This window comes from Protopterus annectens, chromosome 5.part1 (assembly GCF_019279795.1).
Source record: "Protopterus annectens isolate FY-2018-M chromosome 5.part1, PAN1.0, whole genome shotgun sequence".
Classification (NCBI taxonomy): Eukaryota; Metazoa; Chordata; order Ceratodontiformes; family Protopteridae; genus Protopterus; species Protopterus annectens.
In genome coordinates this window covers 530812378-530832297 of record NC_056736.1, presented here as the reverse complement: position 1 = coordinate 530832297, position 19920 = coordinate 530812378, and the positions used below count along the sequence as shown (strand labels likewise).

The 19920-nt window shown below is 37.9% G+C and overlaps 1 protein-coding gene across 2 annotated transcripts in view; it reads right to left on the bottom strand.

Annotated features, from left to right (window-relative positions):
- GRAMD1C (GRAM domain containing 1C) overlaps positions 1 to 17532 on the bottom strand; it is a 961713-nt gene extending 944181 nt beyond the window's left edge. The window contains exon 1 of one of the 2 annotated variants that reach the window (XM_044073151.1): positions 17232 to 17532. The gene's annotated coding sequence lies outside the window, so the exon portion shown is untranslated. The remainder of the gene's footprint in view (positions 1 to 17231) is intronic. The other variant, XM_044073150.1, reaches the window with a different exon arrangement.
- Between the last annotated feature and the right edge of the window lie 2388 nt (positions 17533 to 19920).

Genomic DNA, 19920 nt, shown 5'->3' with positions numbered 1-19920 from the left:
ACAGGATTTAAAAAACAAATGGAAAAAAGCCCACTAAAATTATCTTTACATTAAAAAATACCACAGATGGTTTAAATACTTTCATATCACATAATAGTAACCATTTCTGTAGGTAAAATACTTGCTTTTATAATGTGCAAAATTTGTATTGTATGCCCTGTGTATTGTTAGCTTTTTCTCTTCTTTTAGCCACCAAATGCAGGATGATGATAAATAAAACAAGGAGCGGTCTCCATTTTCATTTCGCACGCGAGTACCAGCTATGGACAGAAGTAGCATCACAAAACAAAATGTTTGCATCAGTCGTCACTCTAGAAGTGTAATGAGTTGCCACAGAAGGGACAACATGATGACTGATGCATACTTCTCTTGTCTCAGTAAAACTGCTTTTGTATTTCAGTATACAGTGCTACTGGATGACAACATTAATAACTTCTCAATGGGTATCAGTAGGCACCTCTATTTGTTAAATTACAGACGCAAAGAGTGAGACTGCAGATGTAGAGTGCTTAGACGACCTTGCCATTCTGCCCTGTACTACATGTAAGCACCATCTGTGGTGACAATTGCATGCACAGTCAACATAAAAAGGGATTCCAGTGATGGTACAAATACAGCAACAACGACGACAAAATCTTTCCTCCTATCTCTTCAAATTCTGCTGAACAAGGCCTACTAAAATATGACCATAATGGCACTAAGCACTTCTAGGTTCATAGCTTCATAGGCAAATACTAGACTAAATGACCTCAGGGAAGATTTATAAGCTTAGAAATGCTTCCAAAATCTGACAAGTTTGAATACACTAGAGTTATTTTAAGGAGTGGATGTTGGCTTGGGCATGGGTGGTCAAGCTTTTACAGGGTTTTTTTGTTTTGCTGTAGATCCAGCCTTCTCGTTTTTCTAGGTCTTTTAAAGTCAGACACTTTAAATGTTTGAGTAGTAAAGGACTGAGAAGAAAGGCCAAAATGAAGTGTTCTACAAGTGTGGTGGTTAATTGGAAAATTGTGGTTTGTGCAATACCTAATTACACTAAGGAAGCTAGGGGCTGTAGCTAGAGCACAACACTGCTAAAAATATTTACTGTGGTTTTGTAACATTTATGCCATTAGTAAAAGAGATGGAGATTGGCATGACACCTTACTAATGTCATTTATACTATGGTACATGACGGGGATGCCAGACACCTTACTAATGTCATTTATACTACGGTACATGCCAGACACCTTACTAATGTCATTTATACTACGGTACATGCCAGACACCTTACTAATGTCATTTATACTACGGTACATACCAGACACCTTACTAATGTCATTTATACTACGGTACATGCCAGACACCTTACTAATGTCATTTATACTACGGTACATGCCAGACACCTTACCAATGTCATTTATACTACGGTACATGCCAGACACCTTACCAATGTCATTTATACTACGGTACATGCCAGACACCTTACTAATGTCATTTATACTACGGTACATACCAGACACCTTACTAATGTCATTTATACTACGGTACATGCCAGACACCTTACTAATGTCATTTATACTACGGTACATGCCAGACACCTTACTAATGTAATTTATACTACGGTACATGCCAGACACCTTACTAATGTCATTTATACTATGGTACATGCCAGACACCTTACTAATGTCATTTATACTACGGTACATGACAGGTTTAACAGGCAGAGATAAGGAAGGTTAAAGTAAAATGCTGCCACTTTCATTTTGTTCTGAAAATTGAAACTACATGCAACATTTATTTAATGTATACCTTGCACTGATAACTTGTTCTTTAACTAATAGGTCACACTTTGGCACTGAGTTATCAATGACAGAATAGGTCTTAAGGTGTGCTGCATAAGCTAAGGAGGGCAGCTGCAGCAAAACATTGCCACTTAGTCTGCATCCCAAGGCAAACAACTAGCTACGTGGGTTGATTCAAATGGCTTGGCCCAAACAGCACAGTAACAAATTGTGTTTGTGAATAGAGAATCAACAAAACAATACAATTATATGCTAATTTGTTATTTTAAATTCTGATCACAAGTATCTACTCTCTGATAAAACCCAGGCCATAATGATGCAAAAAGCAGCCCATGTTATACTCAAGTCATTACTATATAATAATAGGTGGCACCATACCTCTCGTGTACCTCATTACGAGGAACGTACCTGATTTGGGGTCTTAAAAAGTTCATGTTCCTCAAAGTTCCACCTTGAAAGACTGTCACACATTCAGTGATAGGAATTGTTTTAAGTGAAATCCATGTTAAATAGAAATGAATCATATTAATTCATTAAAAGATCCTCTTTATAAGCAAAACCAGCCTATTTTAACCATCCTATGGCCTTCCTAGTTGAAGTTGTTAGTAAGCCATTAGTATGTGTTCCACATTTTGCCCATTTGTTCCACATTATGAGGGCTAGTGTTCCTCATTTTGGAGATGGAAGGTTGAGAGCTATGGGTGGCACTATGGTTTATTTACTAACATTTCTGCCTCACAGCTCAAGGGTCCTAGGATTAATGGTTTAATGCTGAACTCCAGTTACAAACTTTCTGAGGATGAGTTTTATTTTACCAGTTAAACATTTTCATGTTTCATGCAACCTGCAAAAGACCTGCCTCATGTCACAAGTATATAAAAGGGCAATAATCCTGCTAAATTTAGTGGGGATATTTTATGTTTCAGAAGTACACATCTGATAAAAAAATGGTGTGCCACAAATTTCTCAAGCTAGATTTCATGGATGGAATAGGAAATGTATGGACTGTCTGCAAAAACCAGACAACTTTAAGTTTGACTGAATGTGCATTAGAGGAGCCATTCATCAACAGATGAATGAGCATCCTCTGTTCACTTACCATCCTGCAGATGGTTGTGGGTAGAGTCCCACTAGAAGTGCCCCACTATAGTTCTGAATAAAAGAATAAAGAACACAAAATTAAACATTCAGTTCATGGAACAAACAGTCTTCATTATCACTAAATCCCCAACAGTTACTACATTGGTTTTCTTGACAAACACAAACAATCGTGAAATCTTTGGCAGAAAAAGAGTATGATTTGGGCACATTTTGTCCATTCCTGTAAGAGATGCACAGATGTACATTTGCTGAAAACTAAATTTGTCTGCATTGTGCAACTCCAAACAATGGTACTTGATCTCACGCTCACTTTGTTGAAAACCTAATAGTCTGTTCTCCACCATCTTTATTATCCTTGCTAAACTGCAATGTTCAATCAGTGGGGTTAAGCAACCCAATCCTGACCCCAGTGCTACTCAAAGCACCATGTCCTCAATCACAGTCCAGAAAAACATAAATAAAATAAATCCAAAGTCCAGAATATAACTTCAGACATAACATTTATTAACTTCAACATGCAAAGTCTTTGTAATAAGAAATAAAAAAACTCTACTCGTGGGCAGCATAACAGACCCAGATATCTTTAGAATTACAGAAACCGGTTAAAGCAATTAAAAATTAAGGCATTCTGTCACAAAGACAGAGTACCCCAAGGCTTGATCACAAAACAAAAAGCTGGAGGTGTAACCATCAAGTACCACAGTACAATTACAAATGTAGCCATATCTACACAAGATACCCCTCTTTGACAATGCTGATTGTCTAATTAGCCTCCATCAAATTAGCTCAAAGAAAGTAATGTGTATCATATGCCTATACATCCCCCTAAAAAGAAATCCATAGACTTCTGAGGATATGCTATCCCGACTCTCAAAAAAAAATTAACTCAAAGCTATCATGCTTAGTAACCTAATTATCAACTGATAAACTTGTTACATGCATCGTCAGTGTACTGAGCGAACCTCTACAACTTTACTGATATTAAAACACCAACCAGGTTTAACAAGGTTGTAATTGCATCCATAACTGTAAACTGGATTCTGGTCTCTAATCCAGGCAAAACCCAAGAAGCAGGAACTCTCCCTGTTATCACAAGTGACTACCACCACCAGCACCCCACATATACCATTAGGTAATGCAGCACTGCCCCCGACTCTCTCCAGTAAAATCTAGTTAATAATTTAACAAAACTTTTAAATCCTGAAACTTTTATATCTTCTTACAAGTGTGCGACTGGCACCCAGTAAAGTTTTTCTCTTTAGATAAAGCAGCTGAAATGTAACATCTTCCTAACCATTCTGATTCACATTTGCAAGAAAAGAAGAGTAATAGTTGGATCCTATCCATCGGCTTAATAGGTCAACAAATCAACTTATGAAAAGAAAAAAAGACCAAGCGTGGAAACAGTGACAGATCAGTAAAACCCACTGCAACTATCAGAACTACACAAACCTACATAAAGTTAAACCCCCAATAAACAAGGACAAAAAACACAACTTCAGTCAACAAAATAAGCAGCTAAAAACACAGAATGTTTTTAGGCTTCCGTTAACAAACTTGTAAAAGCAGGAAAACCTTTCCAGCCTAACCCAATGTCACAAAAGTAGCAGCCACCTTCAATTTCCACTTCATTAATGAATTTCATTACTGGTTAAAAAAAAGAAAGAAAAAAAAAAAAACACACACTTGTCCAAAAACACCACTACCCATAGCCCACTTAAACATACAGCTACCCTAACATCACCCATAAACCACTCCCAACAACAACGTAAAAGACTGCTGCAGAAAGTAAAGCCAAATATACTAGCTGAAGACAATATTCCAGTAGAATATATCCAGCTATCAGTAGAAGCACTAGCCTTCCCAGTGTGTATACTCTATACCTACAAAAATCCTTTTAATAACACTCCTCCTTAAGAGTGAGCCTGCAAGCTACCCTAAAAACTACAGACCAATAACTTGCCTTCTGACAATGTATAAATTATACATTGGAATTGATGACGACAGAGTTGACAGTTACTTAGGAAAAAACGCAATCACGCAATCACGGCAATACAACAAAAGGGTAGTAAAAGAAATTCATATGGAACAAAAAATCTTTTGTGTTAAGTAAAATCATAAAGGAAAAGTGTAAAAAGTGAAAGAATCTAAGTATAGCATGGATATTCTATAAAATAAAGCATTTGGCAGCATCCTACATTCATGGATAAAGGAGTGTTTACAGATGTAAAAGAAATACCCTTCTTCTTTCGGCTTTTCCCGGTTAGGGGTCGCCACAGCGGATCACCTGTCCGCTCATGACTGGCAGTGGAGTTTTACAGTGTCGAGTTGCCAGCCCAGCACCCAACCTTCCACAGAAGGCACACACATGCACGCACTCATGCCTATGGCCAATTTAGAGTGTTCAATCCACCTACAGCATGTCTTTGGGATGTGGTAGGAAACCGGAGCACCCGGAGGAAACCCACACGACCACAGGGAGGACATGCAGACTCTGCACAGAAGGCACCCCAGCTGAGAATTGAACCGGAGAACCTCTTGCTGTGAGGCGGCAACGCTAACCGCTGCATCACCGTGGCCACCCGTAAAAGAAATACCCTATACTGATCAATTACATTAAGCAACCAGTGGCAAACACTTTGCAGCTAAGCCACAATAAAGGACAAATTATTATCCCAGAGATAATTCTGTCCCTTTCACTCCTTGCAACTGCTGCCTTTTTGTCTTGCCTTTAACCCATTAAGCTGTCTACTTAACAGACAGTTGTTTTCTGGGAGCCAAATTGTAGCCATGACCTACGTTTAACAACTTTTCATCTTTTTGGATGATTAAAAAATGCATAGTTCATCAGAAGAGGAGCTGAAAACAAAACTGTAAGTGGTCAAACCTTTTTCAGATGATATAAGAATGTCATTTGGTCTTGACAAATGTGCAAAAGCAACATTTAAAGCAGGAAATCTGCTGCACCAAGAAAATATCAGACTGGGACAGGAATGTGATGCAGTAAACTCTCAGTTAACCAGAACTCAAGCAACCAGCAAAAAAATAAATTAATTAATTTAAAAAAATCAAGGAAATACAGAACAATTTTCATGTGTTGCACTTTGTTTCCCCCTTACAGAAATATACCTTACGTTTTTAGAGTTTTAGACTTTTAAAAAGAAAGATAGGAATAAATTCCCCTCTCTCCCCAACCTGAGAACAAGTCAAACCAAACAAATAGTATAGGGTACAGTATTAGTCGGGCCTACATTTAGTAGTAACTCTCAAGCAACCAGAAACTAGTTATCCGGCATCTACCAATCCCCATGCGTGCCAGTTAACGGAGAGTTTACTGTATAAAGAAAACTGAGCAGGAAGGAGTATATACATATTTGGAAATTAATGAAGGATCAACAGTTAAACATGAGCAAATCAGAACAAAACTCAGTAAAGAATATTTTAGAAAATTAAAACTAATCCTCAAAACAGCCCCGATATCTAGCAACAAAAGTCCAACCTATAAATCAATTTTCTCTTCCTATTCTAGCTTACAGTTTTGTAACTTTTGGTGACTTGACTGGCTCCAAAAGTGATTGGATCATTGGGAGAGAAAAAGAAGAAAAATGCTTCAAACTCATCAAATATTTAAAAATCAGTGTATCACAAGATTATATAGTCCTCATTGTGAAGGAGGTATGGGCCTCCTCAAAACGGATTACATATATAGATCTGCAATCACAGGCCTGCAAAGGTATCTGCTGACCACATCAGATCCAAACATAGTGAAAGTTTTAAAACAAAAGGAGAACAATGTAAGATGACTTCCTGCTTAGTTTAGCAGAAGCACATCACAGTCAGGCAGAAATGGAAATCAAAACAGAAACAGAGAAAAATCAGGCAGCAAGTGAATGTGTGAAAAAACAAAATAAAAAAATATAAGGAGAAAGATCATATGAGAAAGCAAGAAATATGGAAACGGCATAAATATAGTTACAAGTACAGAAAACACCTGGAACAACTTCATGTCAATCAGGATCTCACACAGAAAGATCATATGAGAAAGCAAGAAATATGGAAACGGCATAAATATAGTTACAAGTACAGAAAACACCTGGAACAACTTCATGTCAATCAGGATCTCACACAGAAATGGTTAAGGAGAGGTGAATTTAAACCAAAAGATGAAAGGCAGGATAGTGGGCTACGTACACGTTAGTTTTCAAAGTCCTTTGAGCATGTCAGGGAAACAGACAAATGTAGGTTTTGTAAAAAAGAATTGGAAAGAAGTCACACACCTTGTTGACTAGGATACACAGATGACAGAGGGGCTATATACTGAAAGACAATGTAGCAAGACTGTTGCATTGAGAATTGTACAAACATTAAAATACTGAAGTAGTTGAGAAGCATTGAAAACATGTGCCACAAAGCATTATAGAGAATGATGAAGCTTTTATCTTACGGGTTCATCCATTACAGCAGTTCAAAAAAGCAGATGAGAGAAAACCAGGTATCGTAGTCCATAAAAAGAGGGCAAAAGTAGCACTGATCATTGAAATTGCTACATGCATTGATTACAGTGGCTTACATACAAAGTCATAAAATACCAGGATTTGCAGGCAGAAACAAGGGCAATGTGGAAGAAGGATACCCAGACATTTACAATAGTAGTAGGAGCAACAGGTCTTATTAAAAAGCATTTACAATCATATTTAGATATGCTACTGAATGATGCATATAACTGTATGAATTGCAGGGGTTAATTCAGGGCACATTGTGGGTTCTGAGAAGAGCACTTTTGGTGAGCATCAAAGACTGAAACAGACTTCTATCTTTAGATGATGGAGGCACTATAACTGAGTTAAGGAATTACAGACCTATAGCTATTCTCACTCAGCTATCAAAAATACTGGAGCAAAGTGTTCACTGTCAGCTACTCAAGTAGCTCCTTGAAAATAAACAACATGCCACTATGCAGCACAGTTTCTGACAAAACTGCAGTACAAAAAACACTTTGCTTTCCGTTCTTAATACTATTAACGCATACTGTGACAACAAACAACTAGCCTCAGCAACCTTTTTGGACCTTTCCAAAGTACTGGACTCAGTTTCCAATCCCCTACTGCACCATACCCTCAAACACCTTCACATGTCCAATGGGACCACTCTGCAGTTCAAAGGCCACCTTGATAACAGAAGCAGAGTCTATATTAAATCATCGAACGCTTAGAAAAGTGAACGATGATTTATCGACCCTATGTAAGCGAAAGCTTACAAACTCAAATGCTTAGAACAGCGATCTTTTCCAAGGGGAAAAAAAATAAATAAATAAAATTGCTGTTCCAAAAAAAAAAAAAAAAAAAGAAAAACAAAATACACTTAAAACATAAAGTGGGGGCCTTCACTACCCACACCCCGACATGGGGGGGCTGTGCCCCCCCACGCAACACACATCCTACTTAAATATACAAACTCTGAGATTGCACTACAGTGATGAAAACTGCAAAGTAACGGATGCGGCCAAGCAATTTCTTTCCCAGGGAAAAAATTTGCTTATATGCCACTTCGTCATTTTGCCTTTTCATCTTTTCAAGTTCGACCAAGACGCATTTGAAAGAATGTACCTTTGGTCATCTAACAGGAACCCCAGAAGCCAACATGTCAAGTGGCTAATCGCACACTCAGCCTTTCTCCTTGTGAGCATAAGTGGGCTCATCAATCTATACTTGCATCTTTATTATTCAATATATTCATTAATAACAGTGCATCAGGCCTCTCTATTATTCAGTACATCGATAATTGTACACCCATTTGCATAGCCCCTTCCTTAAATAAGCTTCAGATCAGTCACTCATGCTTCATACTCTTCTAGAGTATTGCCTGCTAAATTCAGACTTAATACTCAATGCTAAAAAGACTAGCTATACTCCACCTATCCAAAATGTCATCTCCTGACCAATATAACTTTGCTGTACTATCCCCAGAGAATATAAAACTAGACACAATCTAAAATACCAAGTAACTAGGTGTCACCATCAGCATTAATCTTTGGATTGACATATCAGTGACATCAAAAATTAATGGTCCTCTACAAAGCCATATTTTCACCAGACTAAATATGCATCACCTGCATACTCACTTTCTCATGTTATGTTACTAGCATGCATTTTCTGAAGAAAAGGAAGTGGCTGTCATTATTTAGTGACTTCAATCACCAGTGCTCCGCCAGAAAACCAAAAATTTTATGGGAAACAGATGAAAAAATATGAGGTAAAAATCTGGACAGTTGCCAGGTATAGTGGACTGGTGGAGGAGTCAAATTAAAATGTAATGTAGATCAAATGCATAAATGTAGTTTGGCTTAATGACTTTTTTTAAACAATTACCTTTTTGGAGAAGCAGGAGGTGAATTGCATTTAATGAAGATAATTAGAATTATAATAGAAAACTTCAGAAAAATGCATATTAATTCACACTCTCTTATTCCATCTGATGAGAAGTGATAACAGACTTGTAAGGAATGGCAAAGAGGCAAAACTTTGGGGTATCCTCCTGTCATTGCTGCCAATTCTGGTTATTGCTGTAGCTATATAGGGCAGTTGGGGACTTTGCTGGCTGTTTTATGGTGGGTGGGGTCAGATAACGAGCTCTTGATTCATCAAGGCTGTTTACATCTATGTTACTTGATTATGTCTATTGACTGGACTTCTAATAAATGCTACACTGTTATGGGGGTTAATAAATGCTACACTGTTATGGGGGGATTAGAGAAAGAAAGAGATTAATTAATCGAGGTTGTTTTATCTGTTATTAGTGGATTACTGTTTTTTAATATTAGTTGATTATTGTTTTTTAAATTGATTTAACTTGGACTTCTCAACAAATGCTACTCTGTTTTCCGGGAGGAGAAGAGATCCGGACTTTCAATAAATGTTACACTATTTTAAAGTAGGGGTGAGAGGAGTTCTTAATTCATTAAGGTTGTCATTATTATTGCTAGGTTGTTTCATGGGGAGGAAGGAAAAGATGAGTTTGTAATTCAAAGTTACTTTTATCTATTAGTAATATTTCCTTACGGATTTTCTGATAATACTTTGGTTGCAAGATTATTGTATTTTGCTTTGCTCTAATATACAACAATTATTTTCCATTTGTATTTGATGAATTCCTGGATGTAATTTGTACTATATAGAGTTTTTCCTCTAATGACTTGTCGACTGGTACTTGTAGATATCATGGTATACAACAGGGTGGGGAGACCGTGGATTCAGAATAAGAATACCACAAATTTTTTTCACATGGAAGGAAGGGCTTTCATGGAATTCCATGCATAAATAACATGCAGATGCCATTTTTGTAAAACTGCTCATTAATAATATAATTAAAGAAATTGTATCCAAGTATCCTGTCCAGTTATGAGCCTAGCTTCACAGATGGTGCTGTTTGTGTGTTACAACACCTTGCATACTTTAACTAGCTAAAAATGTGAACTACTGAACCTGAATTCAATGTTGACACAACAAAGTCGCCTTTGTTCTTGCCATTTAGTTTTTGGAAGCTTAAATAGCACCACAATTAGACACTAGTTGTGTTTTGTGTACTAAAATAACTTGCATTGTTTTACTGGCTGAAAATGTGAACTCTCGACCCTGAATTTCATGCTGATACAACAAAGTCATTTTTCTTCTTTCCATTTAGTTTTTGGATGCTTAATTAGTATCACACTTGGACATGATAGAAGTGATAAAATGGCATCTAACCAGTTAGCAGGTTAGACTAAATAGGTTGCATTTGAGTTTAGGTTTCCAGTCACAGTTCTGACTTAATATGGTGTGGGAATTTCATATTAACAGCACACTCTCTCAGCAAGTCATCACTCATGTACTTGCCTAAGGGGTCTTGATGACTCACAACAACATCCATGGGGGATTGCATGACATCAGCGATGCACACCTCTGAATGCCTGCCCTCATTGCTCACGGATGCCATATAGTGTTACTTTATATATGAAACATACCAAGGAAGCTATTACACTCAGTGATGCTTTATTTTTAAAATGTAGGGTTGTGGGATGGTACAATGGTTAAAGTTTTCACCACACAGAGAAGTGTCACGCCCCACACCCCCCCTAACTATATATTCTAACTCCAGGGTCGCACTACAGTGGGGAAGGGGGCATATCCCATTTACTTGCCAATAATACTTGTCGCTCAAATGAAGTGTCGGTCATTTGGTGTCGGTCAATCGGAAGTTAGGGCAAATGAAGTAGACCCAATTAATAGTATAGTAGACAGCAAGAGAACGCATTAAGGAACTGAAGTGAGGTTGTAGTAGCAAAGGGGGGGGGGGTCAACTAAAGCTAAACCTGTGTGTGGTATAGAGATATATATCTATATTTACAAGGAGTTATTTATTTTGCTTGCGTAATTGGTATTGAGAAGGTTACGAGGTTGAGTGGGCTTTCTGTATTGAGTATTGAATGGGTTAAAAGGGGTGGATTTCTTAACTTGCTTTCTAGGAAGTTTAAGTTATTGTCCGATGCTGAAGCATTTACAAATGCCTTTATTTTGCAAGTATGTTTTAAGCTTTGATCTAAACTTGGGAAAGGAGCATGCATCTTCAATGGAGGCAAGAATGGACGCCCATGTTTTGGGGGCCTAACATTGAGAAACTGTGGTTAGTGCCACTCTCAGTTTTATGAAGGAAGTAAGCAGAGTTAGTTTCAGAGTGTTCTTTCTCTAATTGTAAGCCTTCTTGTTAGCTAAGAAAATAAGTTTGAATGTTGCAGTTGATGCAGAAGTGACCCTAAGACTGGATCAGATCTTTGTTACACTGGTAGCCATTCAGCTTTTTTTTTTTTTCACAACAGCACAATGGTGTTCAAGTCTAAAGGCTAAGTTAATGAACCAACAGATTCTATTTGTGGTTACCTGCAAGTTCTTTTTAGAGCCAGAAGTAAGGACACAAAGTGCATGTTCTAATCATGGTCATGGATGTTCTGGCTGCTGCTGCTGAGAGGAGAGTGAACTAAGTATAAGAGTGTTTGTGATTGCACCATTAATGACATGGCCTGCAGCCAACTGGAGTTTAATTTTAGTGGCTACGCTGAGCTGAAAGGACCTGCTTTCTACATTGCATCCTTCCACCTACGAACTGGATCCTGCTCCTGCCAGACTGGTTATTACCTGCCTTAATGTGCTAAGTTCAGTTATTAACCAAATTATCAAAAAACTCATTAAGGACTGGTATCTTCCCATTTATCTGTAATTCCAGTCCTTAAAGATGTTTTTTTTCTTTAACTCTCAAAGCTCTGAAAATGTTTCTACCAATCTCTAACCTTCCATTTGTTAGCAAGAGTATCAAAAAAAGCTCTTTATGCAATCAGGAATCCTATGTCCACTCTTTCCGAGATCCATACGAGTCGACTGATGTTCACAAAGATCCAAAAGTTTTTTTTTTTTATTATTATTACTATCATTATATGTCACAGCATTGAAATTGCACTGTTTAGTGCATTTAACAACTTTACTGTAGTGACACATCAAAGACTGCACTCTACCTTTTTCTTACCTGATCACCCATCAGGATCTGAAACTGCTGACAAAAAGGTCCTTCTACAGTGTCTTAAGTTCTGCTGTGGGTTATAGTCTACCTAGTGCGCATGTGTTAACTCCCTCTGCTAAGAACTAGAGTCAAGGATGGTTTCAAAGATGAATTCTTCTTCATCATCATCCCCCCCCCCCCGGAATCCTATGCAGCTCAATTCTGGGGTCTCTTTTATTACATATAGGGTTCTACTCAGTGATATCATAGGGTGAAAGATCACCAGAATCAATTAAAAAGAAAAAAGTGGCATATCCCTTTCACAGAACCACTGTGTTGGTCTCAGTCCCTTATAGGAATGTCCTGGGTACCATCTGCACTTCAATGAAATGCCGTCACCTTAGATTTTATCTGGATAAGGCAGAGGCCCAACCCAGTCATTCTACTCTGCCTCTTTCCAATTACTCCAAGCATTAATCTAGTGATTATTTAGGAACAATCACTCACAATTTGTAACAAATGAGTGAGACTTTTATGTGATGGTTGATAATTATAGATTACCTCAAATGAGAATAACTGGGATCATACCATAGATAATTTGAGGGAACCATGCATGGGATAAAGCATTTAGGAGCTGCCTCTGTCCATTAGCAGTACAGGGTCAGTCCTTGGGTAAATTGTCTGTTTACCATGCATAGATCTATGTTGCACATGAATATGGACAGAGAAGAACTTTGCTTATGTGGATGGGGACTGTTCCATAGTAGCGGTAATTAGTTTCTTAATGTATTCACATTTTATGACTATTTTTTAATTTTGTATGGTGCCTATTATTAGATCTCTCAGCACCATGACATAGAGGGATAAAGCCCTAGGGTCTAGGCAACCAGGATTTGACTAGAATTTCAGGTATCTGAGGCACTGGTAGGGAGTGATGGCATTCAACAATGATGCTACCTAAGAGGAGGTGTGGTCCAATGAGGGAAGTAGCCCTGGTCTCGGGGAGGTCATAAAAGACAATAAAAACCTGCACTGAAAGTTAGACAGCAGTGCCCCCCCCCCCCCATGATGTTAAGCTTCTCACTGGCCCAGGCTTGAAGTTGGACATTAATCAGGGATGGTTACTGGAGTGAAAGAAGACCCAGCAAAGGGTATAGAGTACTGAGATGTTTGTCAGTATGACACAAAGGGGAAAAAAAAACAGTAGCAACAGAAACAGTTATTTACTTGACTTTTGTAAATACATTGCTTTGCATTTATGTATCCTTCCATCTCAGAAACCCACATTTTGAGGCTATCTGTAGCTAAATTTCTTGTAACCAATTACTGCAGAAACGTCAGACAAAGACCTCTTTCACTGCCACTTATTGCAATTCATTTCCTGAAAATACAGGATTGGAGCAACAACTAGGTCCCTTAATTTTAAAACTAAAGAGCTGTTATCAGCATGACAGACTTTTTATATGTGGCATCAGAAGGTAAGTAACTAATGCCGGCTAGCATTTAGTTTGTTTGTTTCTTTCGGCTTTTCCCGGTTAGGGGTCGCCACAGCGGAACTCCGGTCCGCTAATGATTGGCAGTAGAGTTTTACATGCTGGCTTGCCGGGCCTAACGCACAACCTTCAACAAAGGAACGCCCATTCACACATGTCACCACATCACACAGAAGACGCTCTAACTGAGAATCAAATGGGCGACGTCTAACTGTGAGGCGACAACGCTACCGCAGCACCACCACCGCAGTCCAGCTAGCATTTAGTGCTGTTTTTTTATTCATTCATTTATTCATTCATCCATGCTTCAATACCTCCTTTACACTTTTTAGTCAGTGGGGAGCCAGAGCTTATCCTGGCAATCAGTGGGAAGGCAGAGACAATAATCCTGGTTAGAACTCCAGTCACTTTATATATCATCTCTTAGGGCATCTTCTACTACTATTATGACTTTATGTGGAACATGATCTAAAACAGTGCATCTATTCAGTGCCAATGTTCTTCTCTGTATTATAGTCCTGACAACTTCTCTTCTCTTCCATATCCTTATTTTCACATGGCCTATCATATTCATTTTACTAATTTCATTTATTCTTTCTGAAGGTGTACGGAATTCCTAAAATTTTCAACCAAGACATCATACTGAATATACTGCTAGGAACTCAATTATCCAGTAACTAATTCTAAATGTTTCATTGAGTACTGTGCTATATTAAGTACTGTAAGTACATTCAAACTGCTTTGTAATATTAACTGCTTGTACTTTATGTGCTGCTATATGTATTTTATGTACAACAATGGAAAGTAACCAGATATCACTTAAAATGCAAGATGTTTTCAGCTGCCTGCTCATGGACTTCAAGAAAGATTTTCTTCTCCTCCTCAGCCATTACTGGTGCTCCTGTCAGTACTTACTGCACCCATTCTTTCCATCCAATAATACCCACTAACAGAAGGTGGGTTATATAATATATTATAGACAACTTGTTAAACCTAGGAAAAATGTTGACCCCAACATGCCAGCTGTGTTACAGCTGGGATAAGGGAATTTGACATTTCTCCACTGTAGTGCAGTCATGGAATTGGTATATATAAATAGCAGGGAATATGAGTGAGTGAGTGAGTGAGTGAGTATGGGGTTTGCACCCCTCCAAAAATGTTGTTCTTTTTTCCCTGATAAGTAACTGATCGACACATTATGAGACATTACAGTTTCCCTTCTTGTGCATATTTTATTTATAAAACAGTACAGAATTCCTTTCTTGCAACAGTCTTGTTTCGAGCAGGACCTTCCTGGCAAAGAGGAAGCATCACAATGGTCCATATATAAGGGTGCATGTGACTGCAACACCAATCTTTTTTCACACATTTTCATACACATTAATCTTTCTGAATTAGCACTCACATACATCTCAATTGTTGTGGTAGCTCTCACCCTGTGGATAACCTCAAACAACTCACCTTACAACTTGTCTTCATCCATGTCATTACTCTGCATCTGCTGTCTGTATTCTCATTAGCCTTGCTGACTCCTACATAAAGGCATCTGTAGTGTAGCACGTCCAGTGCCATAAATGCATACACTGATATTCTGGTGCTGTCTCCATTTCTGGTTCCTCACAGCATACGTTTCAACTTCTCTGCCCAAGACGTCTGGACAAACCAAAACTAAGGGGGGGACAATGGGCCAATATCAGGGCCATTTTAAATATTACTCTAATTCACTTAAAAAGTTAATACAAAAATAGGTTTTGCATTAACATGCACAATTTTCAGAACAATTTTTCTGACCTTACAAACTGACAGTACTCTTCAGTGACTCACAAGAAACATCAAAAATGTTATGAGGGATGGTACAAAAATAGTGACATTCTGTGAAATCTGAATCACTTAAGAGATATGCAACACAGCACTTTTCCCTTACGTCAGATTCCTCTTCTCTCATATGGAATCAGTGGTCCCACAATAAGCCCTACAATGGCAGTGGTGGCCCATAAATACCCAAGACAGCAGTCATCACTCTGATGAAACCTTGCCCCCCCTCCAAGTTCAACACAGCATACTACACCTTTTAGTTAAGACAGAATTTATCAACTTAAGCACAACTGCTTTTTTTTTGGGGGGGGGAGTGGTCAGGATATCAAAATTATTTCCATGGCTGAAATTGCCTCATGTAGAGTCTACTCAGTTCTGTTTCCATCACCATATACTACCACCTGTTTATAGATCATGATAGATTAGTACTAGGCTACCTGCCCTTGTGAGACATTTTAAGCCTAACCAGTTACCCCATTTGAGAATCAAACCCTGCACCTTGTGTTTCTAAGGTAAACACCTTAACTATTACACCAACCTTCCAACCTTAGTTTGATTTTAGTTTGATGGTAAACTAAGATTTCCTTCCACTCAATTCTGCCTTCCAAGCTACCCGGCAGCTTGCAGACAGCAAACAAACATTTCCCTGTCCTTCAGAAAGCCTTCCTTACAGCTATTCAGAGCTGTCATTTTCTGTATCGCTTTTTCCTTCCAGTTCTGTCAGTATGAACTTTGTAGTTACAGGCTGTAACACTTCTTCACAAATACAAAGCTTGCAATTTTAAGGCAGTTCTATAAGCAGCACATATAGGCACAAACCACCACATCCTTTGAAATAACATAGATCAGGGTAGTTTTAATGTTGTGAAAATCTTACAGGACAGTGATATATCTATAAATCTGAGTGTGCTGTAAGCCAAAGGTGGTATGTGATATATATGTACTGAGTCTGTAAACAGTGAATACTCTGATGAAAACTTATGCTGTGTGTAGTATCTCAGTTCTGTCAGAAGATTGTACTCCAACAAGTTCCTGGTGTCCAATACAGTTTAACTGTCCTGCTCTAAATGTGAATTCCATAATGCCTTTCAAAATTAGCAAACAACAGAAAACATTTTGTAAATATAATTAAAAATATAACAACTAAACTGATCTCCCTTTAAAAGTATAAGGGATGAATGCACTGCATTAGGGAGATTTTTGTTTTTGGCACAGCACTCAACCAGACACACTTTGTATGTTCTGACCTACATTAGCTCCAGATTGACATTTACTAGTCACAGAGTAACACAATGTATATTTACTTAAGCTCCATCTTCCCACTTCTCAAACAAGTTATGACACTACTCTAATGATGAAAGGTATACAAGTACAAACATGAGCAGGGCATGCTGTCTTTAAAGCATGACAATAAATACAACTTTACTACATTATTATCAGGATAATTATTATTATTATTATTAAACCTGGGAATAAAGTGCAAACAAGCACAAAGCACAACATTCACAAATCTTACCTTAGTCGCTCAAGGGCTTCCGTTCCCCACTTTCTTCAATAATGCACAGGACATGAATTGTCAGTATAATGAAAGCAAACCACCTGTCTCCAGTTCCACAGCTCAGTGTCCTTCTAGCTGTTCTTCAGTAAACCTCATCAGAAAGTTTATTTACAAACTAAAGAAAGATCAATGGCCTTAAATCAGCCTCCAGCAACTACCAAGCTCACCTGACAACACTAAGAGAAGCTATACCTTTCCTGTAGAGCAGGAACCAGTGTAGTAATGGACCAAACCAATACAGAAAAGGAGGGAGAAATCTTAATGCTTAACTTTTCTGAAATCTCAAAACTTTTAAATTGTTTTCATGATTGCCAAACCAAGAATATGAAAGTCAAAAACATTATCATAAATAAAACAGAAACCGACTTGCGTGCATTTTCCAAATGCAAATAAATTATGCAATGTCTTGCCATGTCAGCTGCAGAGTTCCCTTTGATGGAATGTTTTAGTTAACTCTTTCCTAAATGTGTTTTCTGTTGTGATACAGCCTGCCCAGAGACAGGTGTAAAGTAATTCTTTATCTCAAGATTAAAAAAATAAAGACTACGTCTGCAGCATATGTTCATTTTATATAGGGGTGAAAGCATGTGCCATGTGTCAAAATGCTCACTGTTTAAAATTAGTTTGCTACAGAAAGTCAGCTTTTATGTTCTCAGTGTGTTTCTTTATCTGTGTAGTTTGCTTACCATAACGTATTGCCTAAATATCAAAAGCTGAGATTAGTTTCTGAAAAAAAAAACTTTGATAATTTTTCTGCATAATTAAATGGAACATTTCTTTTTTTTATTGTTATCCTGTATGCTTTCTTGATGCTCTCTTGTCTTGCTTCATTGGGTATCGCAAAAGTTTGCTGTTAGCTCATTCCGCATCTCAGATAGATATATGAGTCAGGATATACAAGGCCTTGTGAATCTCTAGATGGTTTCAGCTGTTAACCTCTCAAATCAGACCAGTACATGTTCATCAGAACTGTACTATGCATGTCCTACTAAGTATTCTGGAAATTCATGGACAGAAAGGACTGAACTCCAAGATTGAGCCTATTCCACTTTGAAATAGCAGACCTAGTTTTACCAAAGAAAACCAATGCTAACAAAAAAGTGCTACTCATGAACAAATGATGAAACGATGAAACCATTGCAAGGTGTCCTGATTAGGTTCATAGTTGAATACTAGGCTAACTTCCATGAAGGGCCATTTTAAGCCTAGACAATAACATAAGGACAGAATCAAACCCTGTACCTTGCATTTACAAGGTGAAGAGTTTAACCATTATGCCAAATCCAAAATGTCTCAGCAAAAAAGTTGTGGAGTCATAGGGATTTTGCAAGGCAGAAAGCAAAGTACCTGCCCCAATTTTACTGGGTAGATTATCACCTCTGATTGGCTAGCAGGGATGCCTTGTTGTGTTTGCCTTGTCTGTAGATGTGTTACACAGAGAAAGAAACTGAGTTTACGTGTAGCAGATGGGCAGCAATATGCCATTACTGAGTGAAGTGGTATGGTTGTGTCCTGGTTCTTAGTGGTTGGCAGCAGGGGTGGCTTTTAGGGGGTTTATGAACTAACTGCATGTCTGCATTGTGATACTTGTCATGATATCTTGACACAGGAAAAGTTTGGGCATGTATATAACTGACAGAGATAAGATGTCAAGTGAAATTTGTGTGTATGTACTTGACGTCAGTGATGTGTGCTTATGTGTATAACTTCCTGGCAACATGACAGGCTTTCTGGCAAATTTAATTTGTCATATTAGCTGGGCTAATCACTGACCTGACCACATATGCATCTGTTTAATACAGGAATTGAAAAAACACATGGATGGAGACATGCCGTGGGCATTATTTGCTGCAGCAACTAGTAAGGTCTCTATAATTATGTGCCAAAAACAAGGACAAGGCAGAAATCATGGGAGAGAATTAAACACAGGAGTGCAGAAAGGACAGGCTGAATGCTAGTGGTCGCTAATGTCAGCAAAAATGGCTCTACATTATCATTAGCAACAATGCTGTAGCATGCCATATAGCTGCAATGGTCTTTTGTAGAGTATGGGCAGAGTGTCATTCTCTAGTGTTGCAAGTTCATTTTCAGAAAGTGAACATTTATTCATTTAATTTAAATACATTTTCTTATTACATTGTCGTTGGATAAGTAAATTACTCAGAAATACAGATGAAAAATTATCACCCCAGTATTTCCCATTGCCAGTAAATAGCTGTACAGAGCTCTCTGTCATCTCTGAATGTTTTTGCACCAAGGAATTCTTATGCCTCAACAGCTTTATTGGGTTTTCCTGCTACTTTTATCAGGCTGTAGTCCAATTGTAGGCCAGAGAGTTATGTTTGAGTATGTAGTACAGCAACTGTTCTTTTGTACATTATAAATAATGAAGAAAGAAAGCATCAGTACTGTAACATGAACACAAAAAAGTGAAAAAAGGAATCGATACCAAACAGAGCACAGCCAAAATATTCAGTTAGCACGACCAATTTATTCGATAAGCGCTTTCGGTAGAGTAGTTTACCCCACCTTCCTCAGACTACAATAACATCAATACCAAAATGCCTCTACTTAAATATTTGCAAACCAAATCAATTATCCAATTTTACACAATTAATAAAATCAGCTTAATTAAAAGCTTTAAGTG